This window comes from Penaeus vannamei, chromosome 37 (genome assembly GCF_042767895.1).
Source record: "Penaeus vannamei isolate JL-2024 chromosome 37, ASM4276789v1, whole genome shotgun sequence".
NCBI classification, from domain to species: domain Eukaryota; kingdom Metazoa; phylum Arthropoda; class Malacostraca; order Decapoda; family Penaeidae; genus Penaeus; species Penaeus vannamei.
In genome coordinates this window covers 14,059,382-14,069,381 of record NC_091585.1, presented here as the reverse complement: position 1 = coordinate 14,069,381, position 10,000 = coordinate 14,059,382, and the positions used below count along the sequence as shown (strand labels likewise).

General features: G+C 45.4%; 1 protein-coding gene across 2 annotated transcripts in view; it reads left to right on the top strand.

The window, feature by feature from the left end:
* Positions 1–10,000, top strand: part of LOC113809024 (serine-rich adhesin for platelets) — a 127,290-nt gene that overhangs the window by 52,259 nt on the left and 65,031 nt on the right. For both annotated transcript variants that reach the window (XM_070115555.1, XM_070115554.1), the window contains exon 2: positions 441–500. The gene's annotated coding sequence lies outside the window, so the exon portion shown is untranslated. The remainder of the gene's footprint in view (positions 1–440; positions 501–10,000) is intronic.

The following is a 10,000-nucleotide window of genomic DNA, read 5'->3' as shown; positions in this document are numbered from 1 at the left end:
GTAATGAAATGATGATGGTGATGGTGATGATGATGAGGGTGATGGTGATGCTGTCCATGGGGGGCATTGGAGGGGACAGTGAAGCGATGATCATGACAGTGACGTTGGCGATGAGGATGAGACGATGACGATGGTGATGATGATGGCGATTATGATGATGATGATGATGGTGGTGATGATGGTGATGATGATGATGGTGATGATAATGATGGTGGTGGTGATGATGGCGATGATGGTGATGGTGATGATAATGATGATGATGATAATAATGATAATAATAATAATAAGTATGATAATGATGAAACGATAATGACAGTGACGACGTCAATAATGATGATGCCCTTGGTGTCTTGCGGCGGTGTTGGTGATGAGGGCGATGTTTGGTGGTGGTGATGTCCTGTGGTGAGGCAATAGTGACACCGATTTCTTTCCCCCCGCAGGCCCTCACTTCCGGGAGATGACCTTCTTGCATGGAGATGAGAGATTGCCAACGCTGCCCGGTAAGTCGAGAGTCTGTCCTTGCTTTGTCTTTGTTTTGTGTTGTTGTTTGTGGGTGTTTTTGTCGCTTGTGGGTGTCCGTGTTGTTTTTGTGAGTGTTTGTGTTGTTTGTGGATGTCTGTGTTGTTTGTGAGTGCCTTTGTTGTTTGTACTTGTCTTTGTTGTTCGTGTGGCTGTGTTGTTTGTGTGTTTTTGTTGTTTGTGGGTGTCTGTGTTGTCTGTGGGTGTGTGTCTTTGTTTGTGGGTGCCTGTGTTGTTTGTGGGTGTGTGTCTTTGTTTGTGGGTGCCTGTGTTGTTTGTGAGTGTGTTGTGTTTGGTGTTTGTGGGTGTCTGTGTTGTTTGTGAGTGTGTTGTTTGTGAGTGTCTTTGTTGTGTGTGGGTGCTTGTGTTGTTTGTGGGTGTCTATGTTGTTTGTGTCTTTGTCAATGGGTGTCTTTGTTGTCTGTGGGTGTTTATGTTGTTTGTGAGTGTCTTTGTTGTTTGCAAGTGTTTGTTGTTTGTCAGTGTGTGTGTTGTTTGTGTTGTCTTTGCTGAGTTCGAAAAGAAAATAATTGTTTTTTTTAAATATTTCTAGATGTCTTTGTTATGTTTTTTTTATTTAGATTCGAGTCGTGTCATTAGTGTTGTAAGCCCACGTATTTTTTGTTTGTGAGAGTGACGACAATTAAATTACCATTATGACAATTTTGGTGAAGATGGTCAGGGATGTGATAAAGGGAATAACACTTATTTACTACTACTAATAAAAACATGATGATAATAATGATAATGATAATAGTAATAATAATAATAATAATAATAATAATAATAATAATAATAATAATGATAGTAATGATAATAATATTAATATTAATAATAATAGTAATGATTATAATAATAATAATAAGAGTAAGAATAATAATAGTAATGATAATAATAATAATAATAATAATAATAATAATAATAATAATAATAATAATAATAATAATGATAATCATAATGATAATGATCATGATCATGATAATGATAATAAAATAATGATAATAATAATCATAATAATACTAATTCACTGATAACACATGATAATAATGATAATGATAATAGTAATAATGATAATGATAATGATAATAAAAATGATAGTAATAATAATAATAATAATAATGATAATAATAATAGTAATAATAATAATAATAATAATGATAATAATAATAATAATGATAATGATAATGATAATGATAATGATAATAACAATTCACTAATAACACTAATGCCACTCATTCCGGTAAGAAATATTAGTGATGTATTAATAGTGTTCTTGTTATTTTCCCCTGATAATGTTGGTGATTGCATGAGCGGTGTTACTGGTATTTTCCCCTTATATGTCCGCGATGTGTGATGTGATGACGAGAGCGAAAAGAGAACGTGAGAAAAGAGAAAAGTAAATAAAAAGGAGAAAGTAGGAGGGGGTTAAAGGGAAAAAATAAGTTGGAGAGGGGGAGACGGAGACGGAGAGTGAGAGGGAGGAATGGTGAGGGTGAGGGAAAGAGAGGAGAGGGAGAGAAAGAGAGTGTGAAGATGAGGAGAGGGAGGGAGAGGGAGAGAGGGAGGGAGAGACTTAGAGTGAGAGAAGGGGAGATTGGAATCAGAGGGAAATATAGGAGAGAAAATGAGAAAAAACTAAGTGGAAATTTAGACAGATGAAAAAATAAGACTAGAGAAAGACAAAAGACAAAGAAGAAATAAAAACAAGATATAGATATTCAAACTGAAAACACAGAGAGAGCCAAAAAATACAAGAAGGAATATAAGAAACCCCACAGGAAAAGATAAGAGAACCAAACAACAATAACAATAACAACAACAAAAAGCAGACAATAAAAAAAAAACATTGCGAGAACCAGCTGAAGAACACCCGTCGTCACCCGCCACACGCCGAGTCTCACGGCGTACTGGCGAAAACCCCGCGAAAACATGCATTATTACACGCACGCTCTCTTTCGATATTTTTGAAAGCCGGAGCCCCGGAGAAAATCGCTCTGTACGCCGTCTAATCCATCTTTCATGTTGTGTTTTTGTTGTTATTTCGGAGGCAGAATGCTGATGGCCCGTGTCGAGGGTGAGGTGTTGAAGAGAAAGGGAGAAAGAGATGTGAGGGAGAGGGAAAGGGATGGATAGAGAGAGAAAGGGATGGAGTGAGAAAGGGAGGGAGAGAGAGAGAAAGGGAGGAAGGGAGGGAGAGAGAAAGGGAAGGAGAGAGAAAGGGAGGGAGAGAGAGAAAGGGAGAGGAAGAGAGAGAAAGGAAGGGAGAAACAAAGGGAAGGAGAGAGAGAAAGGGAGGAAGGGAAGGAGAGAAAGGGAGAAAGAGAGAGAGAGAGAAAGGAAGGGAGAGAGAAAGGAAGGGAGAGAGAAAGGGAGACAGAGACAGTTTTTCTTAGTGTGCAAGGATACCAGTCGGGAATAATTGTCTTTGAGACGCCATTTTGTTTTTCTAGAAGTGTGTTTGATGTCTTAATTGCTCATTCCCTTTTTTTCTTGCGTTTTCGTGTTTTAATCAATTTTCTTTGGCTGTCGATCCTTCCTCTCTCTGATTACGTCGCGTGATATTGATGGGCCGTGCCATGTATATATATTTATGTATTAAGGTTTCGATGTTCATACCGAGCACGTGCATTGTGTCGACATTTTCTGTATATTTATTCATTCTTCGGCTGCATATTTTTTTTTCTCTGGTGCCAGGCTGTTGGGTAGGACGGTTTCGTCAGCAAAGGCAGGGTGGCGAGTGGCGGAGTCTCGCTGTTTGGCTGGCTGGTTGGTTGTTGTTTGTTGTGGTTGAAATGGTTGTTTTGTGTGTGTGTGTGTGTGTGTGTGTGTTAGCGTTGTTTTTGTTTGTTTGTTTTTTGTTTGTATAGTGTTTTAATTTCTATTTGGTGTTTTTTGTTTTGTGTTTTTTTCTGGTGTTTGTCTTGGAGTGTTTATTTGTTTGTTTTGTGGTTTTGTTTGTTTCCTAAGTTTGGTTTCCCCCTTCGTTAGCGGAAGCAGGGACCCGCGAGACAGAGGGCAGTGTATGACGCCAGCAGGGGATTTGGGGGCCCGGATCCCTCTGGAATTAGGGGCCCCAATCATAGATATGAGGGAGTTGGGGGGAGGTGGGCTGGGGGATGAGGGGCCCCAATTATAGATATGACAGTTTTAGATATGAGGGAGTTGGGGGTGGGGTGAGGGGCCCCTATTATAGATACGAGGGAGGTGGTGGGGCCCCAATTATAGATATGAGGGAGTTAGGGGTGGGGTAGGGGATGAGGGGCCCCGATAATAGATATGAGGGAGATGTGGGGTAGGCCGGGAGTATGTGCTGTATCTTGTCTTCTTAGGTTGGGCTTGGATAAGAGGGAGATTGGGCCGCCGGCGGGAATGAGGGGCCCCAATTATAGATATGAGGGAGATGGGTGGGCGGGGGGGGGGGGATGAGGGGCCCCAATTATAGATATGAGAGAGATGGGGGTGGGCGGGAGTATGTGCTGTGTCTTGTTTTCTGAGGGTGGGCTTGGATAAGAGGGAGATTGGGGCGCCGGCGGGAATGAGGGGCCCCAATTATAGATATGAGGGAGATGGGTGGGCGGGGGGGGGGGGATGAGGGGCCCCAATTATAGATATGAGGGAGATGGGTGGGCGGGGGGGGGGATGAGGGGCCCCAATTATAGATATGAGGGAGATGGGTAGGCGGGGGGGGGGGATGAGGGGCCCCAATTATAGATATGAGGGAGATGGGTGGGCGGGGGGGGGGGATGAGGGGCCCCAATTATAGATATGAGGGAGATGGGTGGGCGGGGGGGATGAGGGGCCCCAATTATAGATATGAGGGAGATGGGTGGGCGGGGGGGGGATGAGGGGCCCCAATTATAGATATGAGGGAGATGGGTGGGCGGGGGGGGGGATGAGGGGCCCCAATTATAGATATGAGGGAGATGGGTGGGCGGGGGGGGATGAGGGGCCCCAATTATAGATATGAGGGAGATGGGTGGGCGGGGGGGGGGATGAGGGGCCCCAATTATAGATATGAGGGAGATGGGTGGGCGGGGGGGATGAGGGGCCCCAATTATAGATATGTGGGAGATGGGGGGGTGGGTGGGCGGGGGCGGGCGGTAGTATGTACTGTGTCTTGTCTGAGGGTGGGCGTGTGGGCGTTGGGGCGTAGGTGGAGGTCGAGGGGCGCGTATGGCGTGATGCTCTAATAACGGTTATTCGGTGTGTCGGATGACGGGTGTCGGGGGTTGGGGTGGGGGTGGTGGAGGGGGGGGTGTTGTGTCGGATGGCTAAAGAGGCCTTGTGGCTTCGTTGCCGTGGCGGGTTGGCGTGTGGCGAGGTGCCGTATGGCTAGGTGTCGTGTGTCGTGTCATGGGCCTGGATGTTGGATGGCTAGGTGTCACATGTTGTCATGGGCCTAGATGCCGTATGGCTAGGTGTCATATGTTGTCATGGGCCTAGATGTTGTATGGTTAGGTGTCATATGTCGTGTCATGGGCCTAGATGTTGTATGGTTAGGTGTCATATGTCGTGTCATGGGCCTAGGTGCCGTATGGCTAGGTGTCACGTGCCATGTCGTGTGCCCAGATGCAGCATGGCTAGGTACCATATGGCTTTTTGTATATATAGACGCAATATGTCAGACTGACCTTTGTCTATGTGCTGTACGACACGCGTGGTATGTCTACACGCTGTACGATTAGGCTACCTGTCTGATATGGCTTGTGTGGTCCCGTATGTCAGGATGTCTATTGATGGGTTAGTGCTCCGATGTCTTACTTGAATGTTCTTAGTTCTGCATGTCTGATGGCTGGTGTCCTCTGTCTGGGGACGTAGATGTCGAGAAGTCTGGTGTCTGAGATTCTGGATGTCTGACTCTAATGTCTAGAAGTCTTCATTAAGACTCTTATATCTAGAAGTCTTCATGTCTAAACAAGACTCATGTCTAGAAGTCTTCATGTCTAAGACTCTAATGTCTAGAAGTCTTCATGTCTAAGACTCTAATGTCTAGAAGTCTTCATGTCTAAGACTCTAATGTCTAGAAGTCTTCATGTCTAAGACTCACGTCTAGAAGTCTTCATGTCTAATGCTCTAATGTCTAGAAGTCTTCATGTCTAATACTCTAATGTCTAGAGGTCTTCATGTCTAAGACTAATGTCTAGAAGTCTTCATGTCTAAGACTCTAATGTCTAGAAGTCTTCATTAAGACTCTAATGTCTAGAAGTCTTCATGTCTAAGACTCGAATGTCTAGAAGTCTTCATGTCTAAGACTAATGTCTAGAAGTCTTCATGTCTAAGACTCTAATGTCTAAAGGTCTTCATGTCTAAGACTAATGTCTAGAAGTCTTCATGTCTAAGACTAATGTCTCGAAATCTGATGTCCAAAAGCAGATGTCTAGAAGAAATCGGATGCATTTAAATCGAGATGTCTAGAAGCCTGTTGTCTGGAAATTTTAATGTCTGGATGTCTTCTGCCTGACGTCTGGGTGCCTGGTGTCTGGTAGCTGAATGCAGAAGTGTCTGACGTGTGGCTGTTCAAATGCCTGATGTCTTCGTGTCTAGTGTCTGTGTCTCATTATTTTGTCTACGCTGTGGGAAAGGATTTGAGCGGCCTCTTGCAGTGACCTTTGGGAAGGGAATCTGGCAGACAAATATGATATGTGAAGGCCATGGCTTCCGCGGCTGTTGTTGATGTTGTTGGTAGTGGTGTTGGTGTTGTTGCTGATGTTCTTGTTGTTGTTGGTAGTGTTGTTGTTATTGTTGGTAGTGGTGTTGTTAATGTTGGTGTTGTTGTTGGTGGTAGTGGTGTTTTTGTTGCTGCTGCTGTTGTTGTTGTTGGTGGTGGTGGTGTTGTTTTTGTTGTTGGTAGTGGTGGTGGTGGTGGTGTTGCTGATGTTGTTGGTGGTGGTGTCACTTGATGATGATGATGTTGATGTTCTTGTTAACGATCTAGTTATTAACGCTGTTGTTGACGATGTCAATGTCGTTGTGGTTGTTGTTGATGGTGTTCTTATTGATGCTGATGTTGGTGGTGTTGTTGGTGATGCTGGTGATGCTGTTGTAGTTATTGATGTTATTGTTGATGTCGGCATCGTCGTTGTTGTCGATGTTGTGGTTGATATCATTGTCGTCGTCGTCGTCGTTGTTGTTGTTGTTGTTGTTTTGCCCTTAGTGAGAGATGAGGAAGTCGGACCAGGGCTTGAAATCACGCCAAAATAGGCCTACGGTTTGGTTTCGAGTGTCAAAAGGTCATTACAGGGCTATGCGGATGGGAGGGGGCGGGACGCAAGGAGGAAGGGGGGCTGTATCTGAGGGAAGGGGAGGGAGGGAGGGAGGGGGAGAGGGGGAGGAAGAGAGGTGGCGGGAAGGGGGAGAGGGGGAGGGTAGGGGAAGACTGTGTATGTGTGTGTATGTGTGTGCGTGCGTGCGTGCGTGCGTGCGTGCGTGCGTGCGTGCGTGCGTGCGTGTGTACGTGTGTGCGTGCGTGCGTGCGTGCGTACGTGCGTGCGTGCTTGTATGTGTGCGTGCGTGCGTGCTTGTATGCGTGCGTGCGAGTGTGTGCGTATACGTGTGCGTGATGAGGCAGTGGCATGGGTAGTAATTATATGCCAGCATTCGGGCGTGTATGAGGGCGTGGGTATGGTGCCTTGGAGGGGGAGGGAGGGAGGGAGGGAGGGAGGGGGGGTGCAGTCATCTTGATTATGGTCAGCGTTCCCAGGCAGTTTCTTTTCCGTTGAGTTTGCGTTTGTTTGTTTGGCCTTTAAATGCGTGTCTGTCTGTCTGTTAGTCTGTCTGTCTGTCTGTCTGGCCGTCTGTGTCTCTCTGTTTGTCTGCCTGTCTGTCCATGTGTGTGTGTCTGCCTATCCATATGTGTGTGACTGTCCGTCTGTGTGTCAGTCTGTCTATCCATGTTTGTGTGTTTGTCTGTCTGTATCTACATGTTTTTATTGGTTTGTATGTCTGTATATGATATGTGTGTATGTGTACGTATATGCCTGTACGTGTATATCTGTGTACGTGACATCTATGTATGTGTACGTATGTCTGTAAGTGTATGTCTGTGTATATGTACGTATATGTCTGTATCTGTATGTTTGTGTATGTGATATCTGTGTATGTGTACGCATATGTATGTACGTGTATGTCTATGTATGTGATATCTGTTTATGTTCAGGTGTATGTATATGTCTGTACGTGTATATCTGTGTATGTGTACGTATATGTCTGTGTATGTGATATCTGTGTATGTGTACGTATACGTCTGTACGTGTAAGTCTGTGTATGTGATATCTGTGTATGTGTACACATTTGTCTGTATGTGTATGTCTGTGTATGTGATATCTGTGTATGTGTACACATTTGTCTGTATGTGTATGGCTGTGTACGTATATGTCTGTATGTGTATGTCTGTGTATCTAGTGTATCTACGAACAGTGCGAAGGTCAAGTCCTCTTCAAACAATTACGCTGATGGTGGTTTGACTCCACCCAAGGCAAGGGACCCGGGGCTGGGGGAAGGGGGGAGGCAGGGGAGGTATGGTGCCGGTGAGGGCGGGGGGGGTGTTGGTCTTAATGGGGAGGGGAGGGGAGGGGAGGGAGGAAAGAGGGTGGGGGTGGTGGGGAGGGAGGAAAGTAGGGAGGTTGGGATGGGAAAGAGGGAGGGAGGATGGGGTGGGAGGGAGGGAGGGAGAGTGGAGTGGAAGGGAGAGAGGGTGGGTGGGGTGGGGGAGGAGGGAGGAAGAGGGAGTGAGGGAGGGTTGGTAAGTGAGAGGGGGGATGGGTGGGGGAGGGAGGGAAGGGAGGAAAGGAGTTAATGTTGGAATGAGAGTGGAGAGTGAGAGAGGGAGGGAGGGAGGCAAAGAGGGGCGGAAGTGAGAAGGGGAAGGAGGTAGGGTGAGAAATGAGAGGATGGGAAGGAGGGAAGGAATAGGGAGGGGGAGGGAACGAGGGAAAGGGAAGGGGGGCTGTTAGGGTGGGAAGGGAAATTATGGAAAAATGGGGAGGGAATGGAAGGATGAGGGGAGGTAAGGGAAGGAACTAGGGAGTAAAAGAGGGAGGAGGGATTTAAAAGGGAGGAATTGTGGGTAACAGGCTGGCTGGCAGGCAGACAGACAGACAGACAGACAGACAGACAGACAGACAGACAGACAGACAGACAGACAGACAGACAGACAGACAGACAGACAGACACAGACAGACAGACAGACGGCAGACTGATAAATAGACAGAAAGATAAACATAGATGTATGGCTAGGTAGGGAGGCAAATATATAAGTTAAATAGAGCAGTAAATATGAAACGGAGTTGATAGACTGACTTATAGATAACTTGTGAAAGAAACGGGTAAATAACAGACAGGTAAGTAGGTACGTAAGTGGAGTGGGGGTGGGGTGGGGGTGGGGTGGGGGGGGGGGGAGCGTAAGTCAGAAGCAAGGCTGGAGGCAACAAGGTGAGCGCTCGGCTTGCATATACAGTGCTGACAGACCTTGCTAATGCTAAGTACATACGCCTTTGAGTACTCTCGCGAGAAGGGGGGAGGGGAGCGGGGCGAGGGAGGGAGGGGAGTGAGTGGGTGGGGGAGCGAGGGAGGAAGGGGGAGCGGGGAGTACGTGCGAGGGAGTACGTGCGAGTGGGAGCGGCTCGCGGCGTAAAAAGCTTCGGGGCCGAGTTTCGAAGTTTGGGATCGTTATTTTTCGAAGTTTGGGATCGTTATTTTTCGAAGTTTGGGATCGTTATTTTTCGAAGTTTGGGATCGTTATTTTTCGAAGTTTGGGATCGTTATTTTTCGAAGTTTGGGATCGTTATTTTTCGAAGTTTGGGATCGTTATTTTTCGAAGTTTGGGATCGCGATTTTTCGAAGTTTGGGATCGTTATTTTTCGAAGTTTGGGATCGTTATTTTTCGAAGTTTGGGATCGTTATTTTTCGAAGTTTGGGATCGTTATTTTTCGAAGTTTGGGATCGTTATTTTTCGAAGTTTGGGATCGTTATTTTTCGAAGTTTGGGATCGTTATTTTTCGAAGTTTGGGATCGTTATTTTTCGAAGTTTGGGATCGTTATTTTTCGAAATTTGGGATCGTTATTTTTCGAAGTTTGGGATCGTTATTTTTCGAAGTTTGGGATCGTTATTTTTCGAAGTTTGGGATCGTTATTTTTCGAAGTTTGGGATCGTTATTTTTCGAAGTTTGGGATCGTTATTTTTCGAAGTTTGGGATCGTTATTTTTCGAAGTTTGGGATCGCGATTTTTCGAAGTTTGGGATCGCGATTTTTCGAAGTTTGGGATCGCGATTTTTCGAAGTTTGGGATCGTTATTTTTCGAAGTTTGGGATCGTTAATTTTCGAAGTTTGGGATCGTTATTTTTCGAAGTTTGGGATCGTTATTTTTCGAAGTTTGGGATCGCGATTTTTCGAAGTTTGGGATCGTTATTTTTCGAAGTTTGGGATCGTTAATTTTCGAAGTTTGGGATCGTTATTTTTCGAAGTTTGGGATCGTTATTTTTC